This window comes from Lagenorhynchus albirostris, chromosome 3 (genome assembly GCF_949774975.1).
Source record: "Lagenorhynchus albirostris chromosome 3, mLagAlb1.1, whole genome shotgun sequence".
Taxonomy (NCBI): Eukaryota; Metazoa; Chordata; class Mammalia; order Artiodactyla; family Delphinidae; genus Lagenorhynchus; species Lagenorhynchus albirostris.
The window spans coordinates 133166120-133185324 of NC_083097.1; the positions used below are offsets into that span (position 1 = coordinate 133166120).

Here is a 19205-nt window from a genome sequence, read left to right on the forward strand (position 1 = left end):
TTCCCCCAAGTCTGCCTATTCTATTACTTTGTTTTCTTCATAGCCAATTACTTTTCCATCATTAACCAATTACGGCACCAGTTAGTTTGTTTACATGTCTATTGTTCATCTCTCTGTCATTCCTCTCCTACACAGTAGACTGAGTTCAAAGAGAGCTGACTTGTTTACCCTATTGCCTAGAATAAAATACGTGCTCAGTAAATATATGTTGGAAAAATGAATGAAAAAATGGTAGAAACTTACAGTGTTATATTTCTCAGGGATGCTTGTAGTTTTATAGGTAATGATGCCTTGATACAAAGGAATTCCTAATCATGAGAGGCGCCAGAATCAGGCCTGTGTGGAAGATATTTTTGTCATGGGACCTTCTTGGTTGTTCCTTTAATCAAATAGGCAGATGGGTGGAGGTATTGTTACTGGTGTTCCATGGACATTAGTATTAGGGTTTGTTGTACCTCTGCAAATCTAAGGAGGCTTTGGACTGCCCTGCAGTTGTGTACAGCTATTTCATGTATGTGCTGTCCCTTGGAGGAAGGTCCACAGGTTTCATCAGATACTTAGTGGGATTCATAATCTTCTGCATATTAAGAACCACAGCTTTCCAGAGCTCTTACACTTGTATCTAGGATCCTTTATTAACATTCTGCAGGACTCCAACCTTTCTGGGTTTTCAGAGGAGTCAGAACAAGGATAGTTGAAGTGGTGGGAGGATGCCTCTTTTCTTCCCTCTTTGTCTGTTTTTGCAAGTTGTTTATCATATACTCATGGTGCTTACGTCTCAGTTTTTTCAAAAGGAAAATCTTTAAAAATATCTATAATAATGATATATATTTGTTAGTAAATAAAACCCTGAAGTGTTGCAAGTATATATTGAAATTCTCCTAATCCCATACTTCGGAGATTTACTCCTAGTACTTTGGTGAATATCCTTTCCAACACTGACTGTAAATGTTAATAAACTTGTATTACAATTTTTATAATGGAGAATAATAAAAACTGAATGAAAGTATGCTTTTTTTTTTTTTTAAAGAATGCTTATTTTTATGGTCACTTCTGGTTTCCAGTTCCAAGTGCATTTAGCCAGGGTCATGGCAACTATGACAACTGCAACAACAGGTGACATTGGGTGCTTACTGACATTGTACTCAGTGTTTCACATGCCTCATTTTAAGCCTTACACAGAACCCTGTGATTCTATTATAATTTTTAAAATTTTTATTATTAAAAAATTTTATTATTATTTTTTATTGAGGTATAGTTGATGTTCTAATTTTTTTTTTTTTTAACAGATCAGGAAACCAAGGTGCAGAGAAATGAATGAACTTACTTGAGTTAAGCAGCAGATTCAAGGCTTGCTGGCAGCAGGGCCCACCTTCTTAGTTTTTCATCCCAGCTCTTGCAGGGTATCAAGAGAATATAGGAATAGTGTTTGAGGAGAAAAAGGCAGTATTTGGCTCTCCTGGAATTCTTTCCTGGTGTGAGGTCATGGAGTATAGTCCTTTTAACCTCTGAGCCTTTGTCCCTATGCCCTGTAATTTGAGGAAGGAGTGGATTGAACTCAATGCAAATGATATTAATCCAGCTTCCTCAAAACGATGGTCCAGAAAAACCCAGAAGGGGCTCTAAAAATTGAACTGTGCATCTCTGAAATTCTCATATCAAATTAAAATAGCTATGTTAATGCCTTCTATGGCACAGGAGCTTTCCAAGCAGGAGTGGGACCTGCAGCTAGGTCGGGGAGAAGGAAGTTAATGATGTGATATGGTAGCCAGTGGAAGCTGGGACTTCTATCTTGGTTACTAATGATAGTAATAATGATGAATGATGGTGATAAATTAAGTATATTTTTTGGATTTCAGCAAAGTCTTAATTACAAGATGAACACAAAGGAAGACATCCTCTTTCTAACAAAGCCGTTAGTGTATGAATGGCGATCACTCAATACCTGTCTATTGACTACACTCTGGTCTGAGTAAACAGAGGCAGCTTCTCGATTCTGCTCTGGGAAGGCTGGTGAGCAGGTCAGTTCTAGGTTGAGAAGCCTACAAATAAGAGGTACTGTTTCACTCCTAGGCAGCTAAAGTCCTGGGCATTCAAGTGTCATGAATTTGAGAATTTTATAACACGTAGAATCCTTGGAAAGTGTGTTGTCCAGGTCCTTTGTTTACAGATAAGTAATCTGAGGCCAAAAGGGAAGAAGAAGTCACTTGCCCAAGCTCATATAGTTGCAGGGTCAAGACTCCAAATTTCCAGACCTCACTATGTAGCTTTTCAACTATTCAGTGCTGCCTCCTTAGGATTTGGACTATAAATTGTCTTGTTTCAATGGAAAACTACTTTACGTTGTTCAGAGCACACCCTTCCAAGCTGTTTGATTCTAGCCTTTCACTGCCCTTGAACTATTTATTACCTTGAAAATTATAGATAACAGCAAAGCAAAATAATTGTTTTCTTGATATGCAAATGATTTCTGTCCAGCAGAGAGATAACCCTCTCCCCCATCCAACACCCCATTCAAAAATCAGTTTTGTGTCCATTTCTACATTCACTCTAACTTTCTCTTAAGTCATACAAATTTGTGCTTCTTCAGATTTTCCTTTGAACTGGTTATATTATCTGCCTGGTTTGCTCACTTAAGTAATGAGTTAAATAATAAATAATATTTAACGTGTTATTTTATGTGTATATGAGTCATAATTTTGCTTTATTGCTGGAAATTATCTGTTAACACTACCATCTTCATAGTTTGGGACACATCTAAGAACCATCTTTTACTAAATATCTTTCTTGAAATTAATTCACCTTAAAATACTTAAATCTATTTTAGAAGGACATTTGGTATCCATGCTCTAAATGGAAACCATTTGACATAAATAGAAGTATAAAAATTAATACAATTAAAATTAAACAAAAGTATTGAATTTTAATTAGAGACTGTGGTTTGTGGAAGGCTCTGAACCCAAACCCTCTTTTATCTCTGTTATGAAGGGATATTAGTAAGAATTAAGGACAGACTAGCATCAAAGTGAGTCCTTCATGTTGGCTTTGTTAGGAGAATTGAAAGAAATTGGAAAATGAAATAAACTTTCTTTCAATTACAGTCAATGGTATTTAGTGCCATGTTTATGTACCATCTAAAATGATCTCCCACGTCACCTAAAAGCATTTCGAGTCCATAGGGAGGGCTATGTATTTACTTTCTAGGAAACACTGCTTTAGATAATTAGCTTTTTTGCTAATGTTATAGATGGAGACAAAGAATGCTTGTTTCATCCACAGTAGCATGTGATAAAAAAGTTGCTTATAGTTAAGAACTAGAATGCATTTTATAGTAACATCCTTTTGTCTAAAATGTTACCTAGCAAGAACATATCCATAAAATTGAAAGTGGAAAAGGTCTCTGAGTTACTGTGGCAGACTCATTATTTTATTTTGCAGAACTAGTTACATTCATGCTTTTACACAGACACAGCAAATGTAAAATAAAGGCAGGTTAAAAGCAGGTTCCATTGACATCAGGGTGACAACTAAAATCAAAGGGAAAAGTCCTGTGAAAGCAGAGTGGACTGGACCACTGAGTGCAGGAGCAGACAACACTATACACGTCAACTAATTCCTTAGATCCTCTGTATGTTAACAGACGTGACTGTCCAGAATGACTCACAGACCTTTAGCTCCAATTCAGAGGTCTTTGCTCAGCTCCTGCTCTACATTTTCCATAACCTGGAGACATCCTCACTGTGAGTACCCTATAGATGTCTAAAACCCAAGAGGTTTAGAAACCAGCTATTTATTTTCTATCCCAATCATGTTCTTCCTCTGAATTCCCTAGTGAATGGCATGTCTGTCTTGCCAGTTCCTTGAGCCAGGCAACTGAGGTCATTTTCTGACCCCCACTCCCCTTTTATTGTATTCAGTTGATTATCAGGTTCTTTGGAGCCCATTGCTTTAAAATTCTACAACTTCTTTCTATTCCTATGGCCATTGTTTATGTTAATAAGTATCTTCTCCCATCTAGACATCTTCAACATCTTCCTAACTGGTCTCTGCCTTTGGGTTCCCTTGTCCACCTCAAATCTATTCTACATATTCCTGGGAATAAGTTTTATAAAGTGAAAATCTGCCTAAAAGTTTAATGTTGCTGTACATTGTACTCAGAATGAGGTCTGGACCACTTATGGAAGTTTACATGGTCTGGCCCTGCTTCCTTCTTTAGACTTTATTTATTGATAACTCCTCTCCCTAGCACCTATATGTTACCCCATCCGCCAGCATCTGCATCGCTATACTCTGTCTTGGGTCTGTTATAATAAATGAGTTACTCATGCTTCTACCTAAAGCTAATCCCTTCACTTGTGCCCTAACCCTACCTCCTCTTTCCTACTCAGGGGCATTATTTCAGCAATTTCCCTTTCTCTTACCTACAGCCTCAATCTCTTCCTCTTTACTGGATCATTCCCATCAGCTTCTAAATATGCTGTTATTTTTCACATCTTAAAAAATCATTTTCTTGATTCCACCTTTCATGCTAATTGTGACCCCATTTCTTTGCTCCCTTGTGCTGTCTTCATTTTCTCCTCTCCCTTTCTCTCTTAAGCCCATCCCAGTCAAAGCTCTTGTACTCTATCTCTCCATCAAAATGGTTTCTGTTAAGGTATCCAAGTGACCTAATTTGGATACCTTAACAGAAGGTAATTATTGCTTAATTTAGTGGTCATTTTTCAGAACTCATATTATGTGACCTATCAGCTTTCTTTTTTAATAGATCTTTGAGTATAATTGCTTCACAATTCCGTGTTAGTTTCTGTTGTACACCAAAGTGAATCAGCCATATGCTTACTTATATCCCCATATCCCCTTCCTCTTGAGCCTCCCTCCCACCCTCCCTATCACACCCCTCTAGGTGGTCACAAAGCACCGAACTGATCTCCCTGTGCTATGCGGCTGCTTCCCACTAGCTAACTATTTTACGTCTGGTAGTGTATATATGTCAGTGCTACTCTCACTTCGACCCAGCTTCCCCCTGACCCTGTCCCGTGTCCTCAAGTCCATTCTCTATGTCTATGTCTTTATTCCTGCCCTGCCACTATGTTCATCAGTACCACTTTTTTTGTTTTTTTAGATTCCATATATATGCGTTAGCATACGGTATTTGTTTTTTCTCTTTCTGACTTACTGCACTCTGTATGACAGACTCTAGGTCCATCCACCTCACTACAACTAACTCAATTTCATTTCTTTTTATGACTGAGTGATATTCCATTGTATATATGTGCCACATCTTCTTTATCCGTTTATCTGTCAATTGACATTTAGGTTACTTTCATGTCCTGGCTATTGTAAATAGTGCTGCAATGAACATTGTGGTACATGACTCTTTTTGAATTATGTTTTTCATATCAGCAGTTTTTGATACAGCTGAATGCTTCCTCCTTGATATAACTGAACACCTCCCCCTTCTTGATACACTTCCTTTGGCTTCCAGAGCACCACACACTTGCTTGGTTCTCCTCCCACCTCACTGGCTGCTGCTTCCAAATCTCCTTTTTTCTTTCTCCTCTTCCTGACCTCTGAATGTTCGAGTGGCCCCAGGGCTTTGTCCTTAGTCTTCCTTTTTTTTTCTATCTTCATTTGCTCACTTGGAGAGTTTTGCTAGTTGCCTGGCTTTAAATGCCATCTCTATGCTGATGACTTTCAAATTTATATCTTCAGCCAGAGTTCTCTCCTGAACCTCAGACTCATATATTCTACAGGCTACTCAGCTTCTTCATTTGGTTATCTGATAGGCATCTCAAACTCAACTTGTCCCAAACCGAATTCCTGATCTTCCTTTCTGCCTCCACCCCAAAACTGCTTTATCCACAGCCTTTTCCTTCTCACTTGATAGTGTCTCCATCCTTCCATGTGCTCAAACCCAAAGCTTGGAGACAAGCTTGAATACTTTGTCTCTCACATCCCACAGTGAATTCTGTCAGGAAATACTGTGGACTTGCCTTCAAAATATATCCGGAATTCAACCACTTGTCACTACCTCCATTGCTGCCACTCCAGCCACTACTGTCTCTAGCTTGGATACTGCAGTAACTTCCTAACAGGTCTTTCTCTCCACTCCCCTTGGGGCCTTTGCAGCATGCTGTGCACTCTGCCTGGAATACCTGTTGTTCAGATATCAGCATGGCAATGTGCTTTGTCTCCCTTAGGTCTTTGCTCAGATCTCACCTTCTCAATGAGGCTCATCCTGACCACACTAGTTAAAGCTGTAATTTCTTCACCTTCACAGGTGGCACTCTCTATCCCATTTAGTTTACTCTATTTTCTTTTCCTTAGCACTTAGCACCTTTGTACATATTATACATTAATTCACCTATTATATTTATTTTTTATTCTTAACCTCCCCCCATCAGGGGGAATTGCCCATAATGGGGCACTGTGCAGGATATGCACGCCCTCCCTGTGATTGCCCTGACCCACGGATGGGGTGCTGTGCTCAAGTGGACAATGGATAGTGGCCTTGGGCTTATATTCCTCTTACCTTCCAGACCATGGTCCCAGGATTGTGGGAGTGCTAGATCGCTGAAAGTGGGTCAGGATAGTAAGGCAAGGAGTCCGTGTTCTTGGACACAAGTCCTCGGACAAATTCCTTGACTTCTCAGGCCTTGTTTTTACAGCTTAAGAATTCTCTTCTTTAGGTAAGTCTTCCTAAACTTTGCAAGCTTAAATGTTCCTTCAGTTCTTATGTTGATAAACAAATTGAAGAAATATAGCATACAAAGAAGTATATATAGCATAGCAGATAGAAGTGTAGGCTCTGGTACTTGGCTGCTTGGTTTCTAATCCTGATACTACCACTTATAAGTTGTGTGACATTGAACTTCATCCCTTCTGTCCAGTTTTCCTATCTGTAAAATAAGCCCAATAACAATACCTATTGCCAGAGATAGATCATCTTAACTTGGTATGTCGGGATTGGGAGTGGAAGGGTATGGGTGGGGAAGACCCCAAGAAACGTCCCTTTCCTGACCGGAAGAGTCTGTATCTGTGGGAAAGTAAGAAGAGCATGGGCTTTCCTGGTGGCGCAGTGGTTGAGAGTCCACCTGCCGATGCAGGGGACACGGGTCCGTGCCCCGGTCCGGGAAGATCCCACATGCCGCGGAGTGGCTGGGCCTGTGAGCCATGGCCGCTGAGCCTGCGCGTCCGGAGCCTGTGCTCTGCATGGGAAAGAAGAGCAACTGCCATCTATTGATTAAATGAGTTAGTTTGGGATTGACTAATTGGTGGACCTGCTCAGTAAATGCTACGTGAATAAATAAATGAATGAACATATCTGGAAAATAATTCTGTACCTGCATCCTAGGACCCTGTGAAGTTGAATTAGATATCTAGGTAGGATGACAATTTGAATTTATGTAGCCCTTTCTCTCTGAGTATATCAAAGTACATATAGTCAATTTTGGTTTATATGTGTGTGGTAGCTATGGTAGATTTTAAATATCCTGCTGTCTTTGCAGTGCATGTCAGTTTGGTTTTGGGCTACCCTCTTTGTTCTCAGGTTGGGCGTAGGGCTGAAGACACAGTAAAGCAATGCAAACTCGTTTTAGTAGCAGTTTAGAAATAATGATGAAGATAAAACAGGGTATGAAAATGTATCCTGAGTGTTCCAAAGCAGGAGGAAAATGCGTTTTGTATTATCTGTTCTTTTACATTGTTTACATTCTACTTCCCTTCCCACAGTGTGAATAATTACTGAGGGGAAGTGGAAGGAACATGGGTTTTAGACTTGGGATACATCTAGGTTTGAGCTGAAGTTCCTCTACTTTATAGTTGTATGCTCTCAGCAAGTCCATTAACTTCTCTGCACCTCAGTTTCCTTATCTTTAAGTATAGATATTATGGACTGAAATTCATGGGTTGAAGCTCTTACCCTTAATAGGACTATATTTAAAGATAGGGCCTTTTAGTATGTAATTAAGGTTAAATGAGGTCATAAGGATGGGGACCTTATCCAATAGCACTGGTGTCCTTATTAGAAGAGAAAGAGATATCAAGGTGTGCACACACTAAGGAAAGGCCATGCGAGGAATTTTACATGTGTTGTGTAAAATTGCAGAAGGCTGCTATCTGTGAGCCAAGGAAAGAGACCTCACCAGAAGCCAACGCTGCTGGCACCTTGAATCTTGAATTCAGAGCCTACAGAACGGTAAGAAAATAAATTTCTGTTGTTTAAGCCACCAAATCTGTTTTATTCTGTCATGGCAGCCTAATCAAACTAATGCAATAGGTAATAATACTGCTGCTTCTGCTGATGATTGTGATGTGTCATAATAATAACACCACTATCAGAGGAAGCATAGTGTAAGGATTGAGTGAAGCTTCTCAAGGCATGCTTAGCTGGACTCATCATAGCTCTGCCCCTTACTGGCTCTGTAATTAGATTTTTAAGCTATCTGAACCTCAGTTTCCTTATCCATAAAATAAGCATCATAATAATAACATCGACCTCAGAGAGATGCCATGAGACATCATTGAATGACTTATTGTATGTAAAAGGTTTAGCACACTGTGTATGCCATGAAGCAGCATGTATGCTTCATATATACTAGTATTTAAAAATCACACTTGTACTACGCACTTTACAGAGTTTTTGAGATGATGAAGTCAGACATTGCATGTGAAGGTGCCATGTAAAATTAAGTAGTTTTATTGTTATAATCGAGACATGACAATTTTGGACACATTGTAAAAAGAATTATTCATTTAACAAATAATTAATGTGTTTATATTATATATAAACTTTCATTCATTAACTTTCAATCTATGGCATTTATCTTCAAGCTTCTCAGATGAGTACAAGTGTTTTTGAATAGTTAGGTGGCTGTGTTGTTGGTCAGAGCTACAGCAACCTTGGAGCCATATCCTTTGATTGGCTTTCAGCAGACAAAAGGTTAAAACTGCATTCTATTGTTCTCCATGACCCAAGGCTGGAAAGATCTGGTTGTTAATGAAGCAAAATCATTATTTTTGAGTAGAGAATTCACCAAGAATAAAAATTAATGACAGAAGGGTATTCAAATCCATAATCCCTGTAGGGTAGCATGCTTTTAAGCTTCAGGGTATTTGATGCTTTTCTATCATGCCTGGGTTTATTTAAAAGATTTTTAAAAATATAGGTCTTGATCTTTTTTTGTTAAGTTATTTTTAGGAATTTTACATTTTTATTCTATGTAAATGGGATCTTTGTTCAATACGAAATTTTCCAATGGATAATAGCAGGTGTACACAAACGCTATTAATTTTTGTTTATGTGTCTTACATCTTACCTCACGCTGAACTCCTTTACTAGTTTAGTTTTTCAGTTAATTCCCTTGGATTTTCTAGGAAGATAGTTATGATTGCAAATAATTATAATTTTGTCTTTTCCTTTACAGTGTTTATTCAACATTCTTTTTCTTGTTTTACTGCATTTGCTAAGACCTCCAGAACAAATCTCAATAACTGTGATAGTAACACTTTTTGCTTGTTCCTAATTTTAATAGAGGCATCCTTATTATGTCACCATTATGCATTATACATGTTTGCTGTTAGTGTCTGATATATACTTTAAATATTAAGAAAGTTTCCTTTGATTCCTTGTTTAGTTAAAAGTTTATAGTGTGATTTGTTCGTCGTTCCCTTTAGTAAAAGTCACTGTTCTCATTTACTCAGACTGGGGCCATCTTCCCATTCCCCCCTGAGCCCATAAACCCAGGCCTAGGAAGGAGTAGTTGGGAAGTTTGGATGAATCCTAAGCAACCACAATACCTCATTGTATAGATGCTTCTGGGTTAGGCCATCTACAGGAACTTGAACTGATTAAATGAATCACTGAAAAAATGAATACTAATTTTTTGAACTCTCAAACCAAACCCAAATGTTATTTTTTAATAGAGTGATGAGTCAAAGAAAAGGCCTTTTTTCTCTTTTTTAAAACTCCCTAGGAAATTAGTTCAAAGCAGCACCAAAGCTTTATATTGTTGAATACTGTTGAAATGGAACAAAGGGAGAACTTCAAATGTCTCTAAATTCAATCTGCTAGGGACAAAACCTTCATCCATGTAAATTCCCTGGTAACATGAGGCAAAATGCTGGGGGGTTGGGGTTGGGGTGGGGGTGGCCAGACCCCAGAAGTGGCAGTAGGACTTTAGCTCCTGCTTCTAATGTTGCAGTGCCCTGGTGATCCCTCGCCCCAGCATCGCCCCAGGACTTGAGCAGAGTATGAACCCTGGTTGACCTGATACTAGGAATCCAGCTCAAGCCATCACTTCCCAGGATATATTCTCTGAGGAGGAATAAACACATATGTGCAATCCATCCACAATCCCCCTGTCCTAGGACAAAGCAAATGGCATTAGCTACTTTTCCTTTTCCATGTAGGTGCTTTCCTATGGAAAAGTTGTGAAATAGGCAACATTTGTCTTCAGTTCTACAGTTTTGCATTTCTCTCCCGTTCTGTGTTTTCAAGAAGGGGCAGGTCTTATTCACCTGTGCAGTCTGAGGACCCAGCTAAGTAATGAGTACGAAAATGGTCCCACAGTTTAAAATTTTAATTTTTCAGGGAAAACTTCTTTGACTGATGACCTGCCCCAATTTAGGTCAGTTTGAACCTTCTGATCTGTTCATATTACACACTGTATTCACAATTACTATCACAACTGAAATGAAATCATTTCTATATTTTTGTTCGTTTCTTGGCTTAATGTCTGTTTTCACAGCTAGAGAGTAAATGTCACGAGGGCACTTATTTGGAACGTGACTTGCCCATAGTATGTTCCCGATATATATTGAATTGATGGATGGTTGGATGGATGGCCTGGAGGACCGGAGTGGGAGAACTCTAATACTGCCTTTGCTATAGCAATGGTTGCTAGCCTTTTGGAATATGACCATAACCAGCGCTCTCTCTTTTTTAATATTCCTCAATTTATGATGTCCTCCCATGACTATAATTATAACCATGCTGGATGTACTTTTGGGTTACTACCCCTTGTGATTAATCTGCAGTGCCAACTGTTGAGATCAATTGGTCTAACAGATGAAATGAAACTCTTGTAAAAATTTTCAATTCAAGCTCCATCAACAGTTTGCTTTCACTTTTACGTCTCACTATTTCCCTGAGGTAAGAACACACTTTGTACTTCCCACCCAAGTTGTTTTTCTCCAAAAAGTTCTATGTTTCCTCAGTTATGTAATGCTAACAGTTATTCCAGACCGAGTTTCAATGTCACCTTCTTCAGAAATCCTTCTCTTATGACTCAATTCCTCTCTGTTTCTGAAGAGTCTCTTTAGCACTTACTCTCTAGTACTCTTACTTGGTAGATAGCATCCATAGTGTTGAATTTCACTCTGTCACGGTTGCATTCTCTGGGAAGCAGACTCTGAGATGGAGTTGAGTGGGATAGGATGTTTATTAGGCAGTGCCCTTTGGACCAACATCTGTGGAAGGGAGAAAAACCAAGGAGGAGTGGGCAGAGGGAGAAGCTGACCTGAGATGTAGACCTTACTAGAACTTCCACTGATGAGGGAAGCTGTGGCCGGTCAGAGTAGTCTGGCATTGACTGCAGTGGTCAGGCTCTTACACCCGTATGGCGATCAGTCATCAGATGTCACCTCCCTGGGCAGAGAGTGAGCTTGGGTGAAGCAGCTTTCTGCAGCTGACGTAATCCCTGGAGCAGCCGACAGCTAAAGGCTCTCTGCAGACAGCCCTCCCAGCTGGTGGACGAATTATTTCTTGAAAGACAATCTGTGTCTGCCACAAGCTTCTTGAGGTATAGACCCTGTCTTATTTATCTGTAAAGGCTCCATTGTGCCTAGCCCTGTGCTTGACACATAATCAATACTCAGTGCATCAATAGATGCTAAATGAATTGCCAGTTGTTTTCAGTCTAAATGCTCATTTCTGACCGTATAATGAGTTATCTGAGGTCAAGAACATTTTGCTCCTCCAGACCTTATGATATGGCTGCCTCTTAGAGCCAATGCACAGGTATGTGTTTCATAGGTGATATGTATTGGTTTGGGGTTGGTTTTATATATCCAGGCACCCATGTCATGGTGGGTGTGTGTGGGTTGTGGCTGAGGAAATCGGGGTATGCATGTAATAAAGCTGAATGTAGCAGGCTGTGTATTCTGAGTTTCTGTGGTGCCCGTCTTAGTTGGTGCATGTCTTGTCGTGCCTTGGTATACAGATACTGTGGTTAGTGTATGTGGATAGTGGAGTAGTATGGATGTTTGTGGTGGTTGAACTGGGCAAGATAATTGAGGGATGAGGGAGATGAAGTTGTGTGTGTGTGTGTGTGTGTGTGTGTGTGCGTGCGCGTGCACGTGAGTGTGCATGTCCATGCTTGGGTATGAGCATGTGGTGGCCAGAGTGTACCTGCCCCGGCTGGGGAGTGGTGCCTGGTGTCTGTGGTTGGCAGTGGTTGCGATCGCAGACTCAGAGCCATAGGCCCCTCTCCTCTGGCCTTGCAAAGGCTGAGCAGGTCCCATCTCCAGTCCTAGCAGGGTGAAGTCCCTCCACTTTCAACAGACAGCCGTATCAGCCATAATTAAAGCTAATTATTCCACGGTGCTCTGCGTGTGTGTTGGCCTCCAAAGTACCCCGCAATGAGCAGGGAGGCAGCAGGGATGTCTTTCTTCATAAAAACTTATGAGGAGCTCTGAGCAGATTAACAGCTTTAATGACAAAAATTACCGCTTACAACAGACTTCAAATCAAAGGACAATATCCGCAGACACATATTTTCATGGTTTTCATAACAATTCATTATAGGTGGCACCAAGGGATTACATTTTTATTTCCCCTGTGTCATCTTTCTCAGACTCAGGTTCATTTCTCTTAATGAGGTGGCAGAAGATAAAGGGCAGAGACAGTGCCTCCATGGTAGCTGCCTCGAAAGAGGCATTTAGGGTCACAGAGCCGCCAGAACTCAGAGGGGAGAGGCTGAGGAGGGAGAGTGATGGGAGCAAGAGGCTTCCTGCCATAATGAACCAAAATTAAGACATAAATTCTCCCACCTTTGTTCCGACAGCCCCAACTCGGGGACTCAGCTTTTTAATGAGGAATGGATCAGAAGCAAAAATTATTAGCTAATTAATTGTACAGAGGAAAAAAAAAACTTGCAGGAAGCATTGGGAATGGGGAGCTGTCCCATCGCAGCAGCCCTTCCGAAGCAGGACCAAAGGGAAAGTTCTCTTGTTGGCGCACTGGTGTTGGGAATGCGGATGGGTGTGTGTGGGCCTGGTTCCTTTTTGCCAGGCCTGGCTTGGTTAAGATGGAACATGGTGAAGAGCCCAAGGCCTTATTGGGAGGAGCCTCTCATAATCCCTGCTGGCTGCCTTCCTTGAGACTCTTCACAAAGTGGCGTTCTGATTCAGCCAAATGGAGCAGAACCATTTGAAGAATCTGGCACAGTGTGCCTTACGGTGTGGCTTCTGACCCCTGACCGTTGGCTCTCAGTGCACTCAAATTTAGGTGTTCATAAGAATCACCTGGAAGCCTGGAAAGGTGCAGATTCCTGAGTCTGATTTGCCAGGTCCGGGCTGGGGTCTAGGAATCTGCATTTAAAACAAGAGTGCCAGGTGGTTTTCCTGTCCACGGAAGGTTAAGAGCCACTGGTCTGTCTTCAGAATCAGGAATTCTATTCCCTTTCCTGTTCTCAGATTCTGCATGTGACTTTGGACTGTTTACGTCTCCATTCTGTGTCTTGGTTTCCTTTTCAATGCACCGAGGACAATAATACCAGTTGAGAAATTACTTTGAGATGAATGCCTCATTTGCTTTCACTGCTTGTAAAACCCAAATTAAATCTCGAAATCCTGGCGTGGTTTTTACAATTCGTTCGGATCTCTAACAGGTTTATGAATAAAATAATTAAAATAGAAAAATATATTGCTTGTCATCAGCTTTTCATTTTGAATTTGGTCTCCACTTTGTTTGTTGTTATTTTTCTGGGTATTGGTAGGGTAAAGATTTAAAAAATTTTTTATTGTGGGACTCCAGAAATAGAGATAACAAGATGGTTGCGGCAGGAATATGAGAAAAGGCAGATGGGTGTACAGTGCACTTAGAGGGCAGCAGACAACATCTGAGTGTCTTGATTAAAGTTGGTCAGACTATACATCTCCTATCAATTTCAATAGGTCAAGGGACATTAACATTGCAGCTGTCTGTGAAGGGCTTATGAAACTGCACATGATTATCTTTGTGTATTAGGCAACAAAGGGATCCTGCATCGAAGAATTCGGATTTCAACTTCTGTGCTGGACATTGTGCTAGGTATTGATATTATGGAGATAAATAAAACACACTGCCAGTAAGAAGCTCATAGTCTAGAGGAAAATAGGTAGAGGAGCAGATAATTATAACATCGTGTGGTCATACATGCTGGGTACCTTGGGGTACAGAGGAATGACACATCACTCTTGGTGGGAGGAAGAGAGAGGCGATGTGGAGGGTTTGGGAGAATGTCACAGCATTGGAAGGCAATGAAAGGAAATTCTTACTGGCAAAAACAACACTTGGCACAATAGTCAAATGGATAAAGACTATCTCTGGCACATCCTCCATCTCTGAGTTCAATGATTTTCTCTCCACTTCATGTGTCTCCTGACCCCAGGACAACCCAATGACTCAGATACCCAGGGATTCCTCTGTGGCTCAACACAACTAGAACACGCCCTTCTCAACACTCTCATTTGCAATGAACATTTCCTAAGCACCAACCCTTCACTGTGCTGTGCTCTAATCTCTTGTCTTTCCCACATGATGCTTCAGAACAACTTTAGCTCTTCTCTCTTTTTCTTTTGCCCATGACGTTAAACAGTCCCTAAGACCCATTGCTTCTATCTCTGAAATGTCTCTTGATGCCCTCCTCTCTTCCTCTTGAATTTTTCATCACCCTCCCTTAAATTCTCATCACCTCTCACCTGGATTCTTAATAACAACCTTAAGGTAGCCTTTTTGCCTCTAATTTTTCTGCCATTTGGTACATTGTCCACATGGCCACATATAATGTTATTTAAAAATAGAAATATGAAAAGTTATCCCTTTTCTTACATTTGTTGGATAAATGTAATCACTTCCACATGGCCCTAGAGGCCCTGCATATTTTGACTTAATTTCAGTCTTCCTAGGGTCATCTTCTTCTGCTAGTTTCTGGTTTCAACCATGTGAAAGTCTCCAGTATCATCTCCAGTGAGCCATTTGTCATCCTTTGAGCACACAGTATACTTCCATGCTTGGCTAACATTATTCCCTCCACCTGGAGTGCCTTTCAGAGAAATTTATACCCCAACCCCTTCCTAGAAGAGTTAGAAATAAGATTGGATAATTGAAATGATTGGACAGTTGAAATAATGAGTGTCTCCTCTGTCATGAGTTCATGTGATAGATGAAGGGAAGTTGACATGGCTTGGTGTAGTCCTTGGTCTTCATATTTCAACACATCAAGCAAAGTTTCACTACTTTATTCCAACCATGTTCCCCTGATCCCATGCTCAAATAATATATTGAGAAATGTTGAATATTTACAGTTGATTTTGTGAAGTATTTGATTCCTTTTGGGCCTTTTCTGTAATGATGTTGGAATTTAATGAGTTTTTATAAAACTTTAGTGCTCAACTTCATTTTTCACCTGTTATGAATTATAATGATAAACATTAAGTACTTCTAATGTGCCAGGCAAAGTTGTAAATTACTTACATCAAATTAACTCAAGAAATTCTCATATTAGTCCTATGTGGTAGGTTTTATTATTATCACCATTTTAATGATGAACAAATTAGACCCACAGAGAGGTTAAATAATTTGTCTAGGAAGTAGTGACCCTCTGGCTCCAGAACCTACATTCATATATGCTGAGCTAGTAATTATGTACAAGTGGATAGAAAACTATCGAGTGGAGATATTAGTAGGTAGGCATCCAAATTCTGTCTCTTCTCAGCTACTCCCCCCTAATCCCAACAAGGTTCCCAGAAGATATATGCCCCTAAAAAGGCCAGATAAAAGGACACTTTATTATGAGCTTGGGTTTTAGCCCTCTACCTTAATGTAGAACTCTCTGGGTCACATGGAGGACACATTTTTCCTAAAACAGAAGGAGACCCCATCTTAGAGTCTCAGATGACTAAGTGGCCTCCTTTGCTTCCTTGTCTGAGCCCTTGATCCTCTTTATCTTATCACTATTGGTGAGCAAATGTTAGTTATGGGAGGAACAAGTCAGACAGCCAAAATAGCAAGAACAAGCATTAGTCTTGCTCCTAGAGTAGAGCTGATTGGGGCCACTTGGAGATGGGAACATCCAGAGAGCATTTGTGTATAGCACAGTGCATATTCTTATTCTTAAAGATATTAATATGTACATCATATCTGTCTTTGGTATCACAGTAGACTAGAGAACAATGCTGTGTTCATGAGAAGTCTCAATAAATTTTTATAGAAGTGAATTCAAGATTCTGTAAGTAGAGAAACACAGTGAAGGCTTTATGCATAATGTTCTTTCAAGCCATTAATAAAATTTTCTAAAATCCGTATATTCATAATTTGGTAATGTTTATATCAATTATGGCTTACTCATATAGTAGAATGTTTTGCAGTCATTAAATTTTTAAAAAAATTTTGCAAGTCATTTTAAATGAAGTAAGAATTTTTAATGATGTAATATTAAGTAAAAAAGCAGGGTGGAAAATTATTATACAAAGTGGTCTCAGCTATGTACAAATAATAGTCATTAAAAAAGATTATCTATACTTGCTTCTTCAGGATATATTGTTAAATGATAAAGCAAGGAGCAGAATAGGGTCTATAGAATGATACCATTTTATGTAAAAAAAAAATATATATATATAAATCTTGAAGTCTACACAAAAAAACGATTGCTCTGGGGAGTAAATCTGGGGGTGGTAGTGGCTAGAGTAGAGAAGTAACTTAATTTTTATTATACCAATTTTTATGTCTTGCATTTTTTTTACCATTTCCATACATTTTTCAATAATAAAGCTTTCCTTTTTATAGTTTTATATATATTTATGTATATATATGTATACCAGTTAGCAATAATAGGAGTGTGTGTGGGAAGTTTAATTTTTCTTCATTTTTTCTTTTTCTTTGAGTTTCTAAATGTTCTACAATGAATATATCTTATTTTTATAATTAAAAAAATATTAAACGTGATTTGGGACAAGTTGAAACCTGGAATGGAGACCAGGGACAGAATTATGAGAAGTATCTGTGTTTTCTTGTGGAAAACTCAAGCATTTTTTAGGCATCTGCTCAGAGATTGCCCCCTCAGAGAGACCTTGTCCTGAGTACTTGATACTAGGTGAGTCTCTCCTATTATTCTCTCCATAGCACCCTGTTTGGTTTCCTTCATTTCATTTTCACGGTCATTTTATTTGTTGGTGTGCTTTCCTGTTTAATATTTGTGCCTCATTCTGGGATTTGCTTCACATCTGGTGTTTCACTGTACTCCAGCACACAGCCCAGTGCCTGTTCCTAAATGAATAAATGGACACTCATCCTCTTCATGACCCTTATATCACAGAACCCAGTGACAAAAGCCTGTAGATAAGAGGATAAACATCCACAATGGATTTATGCTTTAGCATGCTGGTTAAGCATGGTCCCAACAGCATAACAAGAGGGCAAGGATAGGCTGCAAAAATAGAGTGGGAAGAAAAGAGGGATGCTCTATACTTAGGACAACTGTGTGTGATGCTGGAAAATGGGCGTTCTCATGGGTGGCAGGTGTCAGCTTGTCAGATTTGTGGTGAATGCTCCCCCGCTGTCACATGGGCACATACATTGGGAATGAGGGATGGAAGGTGGAATACCAACTGCACCGTTAATCCTGGTGAAAGATGACAGCACAAAATGGTAGCAGGGAATTTGGAGAGCTGGATTTTTCTAGACTTGGCTGGGCTGGGACCTGGCTGTGTGTCTTTGTTGTAGTCACTTCACCTCTGAGTCTTGTTTTCTTATTTGTGAAAGGAGGGCACTGAGTGATGATCTCTGAGGGTCCTTGGGGGTGTACCATTGAATGATTATGTAAAGTAAGGGGTTTTAAGGGCTTGGGAGGAGAAATTTTTCAATATGATTTACAGTCACTTCAGTAGGTCCCTACTGAAAGGCATGACACAAGTGTGGGAGGTGAGTCTGGTCGTGGATTCAGGGCTAATGTAATGTGATAAAAGGTCATCCCAACATCTCTTCCTAGAAAAGAATTGAAGTCTTCAGTGACTCCAACCGGTAAGGTGCATGAAATGGATCATGTATGTGCATAGATAACTTTTGGCTCTGCCTTTGACCTTGGGCAAATTTCTAAGACCCAATTTTCTATAAAATGAGGATAATAATAATACTTATTATTATAAGGGTTAATCTAAGGATCAAATGAGAGAATGCTTGAAAAACACCTAGAATGGTTCCTGGTCCATAGTACTGCTCAATAACCAAAAGCTTTTTATAATTTAATGCAATATCAGCTACAATTACAGAGTACAGAACATGTGCAAGGGTGGCATTGGTTCTCCATGGTTCTGTTTAAACCTTGTGTAAAGAAAACAGGGTTTTCTTTTTGGGACTGCTATCATGGTAAAGTGTTTCCTACTCTAGAGAAGGACCCCTACTCAAGGATGAGCATATTATAAAAAGCCACCATTTTCACCCTCCAGGGACTTGATCAACATCAGCTTCTTTAGGTCTCACGGCAAGTCTTGTGAGATCAGCCTTCCTCTCTCTCGTGTGGCGGAGTTTTAGGGAGGTTACTTACCTGAGTGAGGGTCAATGCTGGGATGAGAACCAAGGTCTCTCTGGCTCCAAAGCCCATGCATTGAACCCCTGGGCTATACAGCCTTCAGCCACTGTTCTTTGTGCTTTCTCTGGACTTTGCTTTCCTGTAGCCAAAGGTCCTTGTCATCCCTTCTCTCCTGTTGCAGGCTCATTGTTCACAGTGGGTGGGAGTCAGTCTTCTACATTTCCTATGGGTTCCCTGGACCCATCTGTTCCAGCATTAGCTGCAAACCTTGTGCAGGGTCTTCAGCCCTAGGTCCTCCTGATGCTTCCAGATGAGAGAAGGTGACCCTGAGCTCAGGCCAACCTGGGCTGTCCACAAAGCGTGGGAAAATTATCAGCAGAGACCAAAAAAAAAATGTTCTCCCTCAAGAACTGTTTT

The 19205-nt window shown here is 40.0% G+C and overlaps 1 long non-coding RNA gene across 1 annotated transcript in view; it reads left to right on the forward strand.

Annotated features, from left to right (window-relative positions):
• The window catches only part of LOC132518550 (uncharacterized), a 118413-nt gene extending 104580 nt beyond the window's left edge, over positions 1 to 13833 (forward strand). Inside the window, exons 3-4 of the long non-coding RNA XR_009539911.1 lie at positions 8108 to 8197; positions 13696 to 13833. This is a non-coding gene — a long non-coding RNA (uncharacterized LOC132518550). The remainder of the gene's footprint in view (positions 1 to 8107; positions 8198 to 13695) is intronic.
• The last annotated feature ends 5372 nt before the right edge of the window (positions 13834 to 19205 follow it).